Source organism: Poecilia reticulata, linkage group LG10, assembly GCF_000633615.1.
Source record: "Poecilia reticulata strain Guanapo linkage group LG10, Guppy_female_1.0+MT, whole genome shotgun sequence".
Classification (NCBI taxonomy): domain Eukaryota; kingdom Metazoa; phylum Chordata; class Actinopteri; order Cyprinodontiformes; family Poeciliidae; genus Poecilia; species Poecilia reticulata.
Genome location: NC_024340.1, coordinates 26,523,918 through 26,526,855, shown reverse-complemented (window position 1 = coordinate 26,526,855; position 2,938 = coordinate 26,523,918). Strand labels below are relative to the sequence as shown.

Sequence of the window (2,938 nt, the reverse complement as noted above, 5' to 3'; positions counted from 1 at the left end):
CATGCATTTCCCATACAAACAATCACACATAGATAAATAATAACCCAATGCAAATGTGCAAATCACTTAAATATTCACAAACTAGCGCCCAGTGAGATATTTTTCAACTGGTGTTATTTTAAGACCCGTCCACAGCTATAGACCCATCAGTCTGGTCCATAGCTTTAGCCTCTAATCTTGAGTTTTCTTAACATGACAGATGCATATTTTGGTCTAGAATAACCCTTAACACCAATTTCTAGGCCCACTTGAATTGATCCAAGATAAAGAAATCAAAGAGTTATGATATAAACTGATTATGTGATTTTCACAGAACCTCACTTTAAAAAAAATCCAGAACTGCTTCTTCTATTTATAACAATAAAGAGCATAAATCTTCAGCTGAAACAAATTTGTGAACCAACGTTAAAACTTTCCTCTTCCTTCTAAGAGCGACCTATCTAAACACAATTTTACGTGAACATGTAAGGTATTAATTTTGAGTTGATTAGACATTGTCAAATCAAATAATAACCTTGAGGTCCAATGACTAAAGCTTGCTGTGTTGTAGGAATGGTAGAAAATGCAGACATATCTGTTGAAGTGAGAATTTGTTTTTTTAGTGTCAGAGCAGATGCAGAGGGAAGGAGCAGAGAGAGCAAGAAGCAGGAGATAAATAGGTAAGAAGATATTCAGAAGTAGAGTACGTGATGGAAAAGAAGAGTCAGAAAGCAACAGAGAGTAAAAAAGAAAGAGACTGTTAGTGGCTTGTTGACAGGTGGGCCTGAGGGCAGGTACGACAGGTTGATTCAGGTAACCCCCTCTCTTCCTCTGCACTCTCTCCACACCCTCAAACTCCAAAGCCTCCCCTGTACCCTCAGCTGGAGACTGCGGCTGTGGGATAGCCTACAGGGTTGGGGAGACAGGTCTCCATCAGAAACCCCCTCAAACCTTTATAATCACACGATAATCATTTAACTCGGAGTGCCACGTGTCAACAGGCATGACAGCTGATGAGGCGGATAAACAAGACAACTCACAACAGAAACTGCAAAGCAAGGATCGCACGTTTCCAAGAAAGAAGACAAACAAATAGCTGGAATGAGAGGAGAATAAATAAATGAATACCTGTCAGGAAGGCTTTGCTTATGGGACAATGGCTTCCAGGGGCCAATGGTTGAGGGCCAAATGTCACTTTGGGTCACCTGGACTGAAGATCTGCAAACAGACTTCACTCTGCCGCACTCAGACAATAAAGTATCACCAGTAGTACATAATTCAAGCTAATCCAATTTTCACCAATTCTTTCTATTTAGATAATCTCTTGTAAATTAACAAGGCTACAGTTGATTTTCTTCAAGCAAGGCATTGGAAAACGACGGTGTATGCAGGTTAATGGTGCAACTGGATTAAGGAGACAAGATTTGTACAAGAAGCAGCCATTTACCTTAATGGGAGAAACGTGACTGGTGAGATGTGTTTACATTAAAGGAGGGTGAGAGTTCAGCTGAGCAGAGGGAATATTTTTCTGCCTACGCTGGCGGCAGACAGTGTAATGAATTTCTATAAAGCGCACTGCAAATAAAAATAAAGACACACAAAGGAGATTGCATGTTGATGGTTGTCGGGTAATGCTGACGAGAAAAAAAAAGGGGCGAGGACGCTGTTGGAACTTGCTGCCCTACACAGTTTGAAAAAGGGATCCAATCATCTTGATCCGAACTCCAAAAAAAGAAAACAAAAGAAAGAAACCTCAGCCGCTAAACTAAGATTATTGAACAATAATCTAATTTAAACAGAAGCCCTTGACAAATACACAAAGAGACGCAATCAAACATGGGGTGAAACCTTTTGTTGTCCACCTTTCAGCAGGGACATCAGCACAGGTTGCAACAGAGACGTACACCAGCACATTCCATTATTTGTGTTAGTCTTGCTATACAAACAAACTTTGCACATGGTATACTGAACACAAACACCCAGTTACACACACACACAATCATATCTAAAAAGGACCGATACAAGTACATGCATCTACAAGAGCGCTGGCAGCACACACCCAGCTTGGAGCTTGACAATTAAAATAAATCCTGTGGAAGGCCACACTGTGCTTTACAGCTAAACAGGTAAACGACTATGTAGTACAACTGGAGGACTGTTTACCTAAAGATAGTACACGGATTTGTACATAAACAGGCTCAGCGTGATCATTTAGTTCGGTTTTCTCTTTGCATCGTCTCAAAGAGTCATTGGAAGAAAATATGTTGAAATGAAAAGTCATGAACTTCCATTTTCTTCACAGTGGGACTGTGACATTGTGTGTTCTCATTACGAACACACCGTCATCCCTCCATGGGTCGCACTCTCCGAGTTTCTGTCTCTTTCCCCATCTATCTCTGCATTCCCAGACAGCTTTAGCAGTTCAAACCCTCGCACTGCGGCATTGTCACACACCACACTGGTTGCCATGGAGAAATAGTCCTCCTGGTCTCCAAGGTACCCAAGTCTATTGTCTTTGGCTTCTTTATTTAGATGAAAACATGATTTGTTGGAAGGGATCTACTTATTTTTCTTCCGCTGCTTCTTTTTGCTGCCTTTTCTTTGGTCTTTGCGGCGCTCATGAGCATCAATGCAAAGTTGCGTGATGCGTATTGTTTCATCCTTCTTCTTTCCAGGAGTTTTGACTGTGCGCATGTGTGCGTCAAGCTCGTCTGATGTTTTGTAGCAATTAATTTTAGTGTGTCTGCATGTCAGCGCCCCAGGAGGGGGGCTGTATAAAAGTTTTCCCCACTGCCACAGCTCTCGCCAGGGCTTATAATTGCCTTCTATTACCAGGGCTGGGTGTCACAGCGCCTGCCTGTCTGTCACCAGGAGACTCTCAACTAACAACAGATGATGAGGTAAAGAAGTTGGAGTTTTCATACTGCTGCTCTTTTTGGGCAAAGAAAAAGAATTGTAT

General features: G+C 41.7%; 1 long non-coding RNA gene across 1 annotated transcript in view; it reads left to right on the top strand.

The window, feature by feature from the left end:
* The first annotated feature begins 2,560 nt into the window (after window positions 1–2,560).
* The window catches only part of LOC103471234 (uncharacterized), an 898-nt gene continuing 520 nt past the window's right edge, over window positions 2,561–2,938 (top strand). The window contains exon 1 of the long non-coding RNA XR_534609.2: window positions 2,561–2,879. This is a non-coding gene — a long non-coding RNA (uncharacterized LOC103471234). The remainder of the gene's footprint in view (window positions 2,880–2,938) is intronic.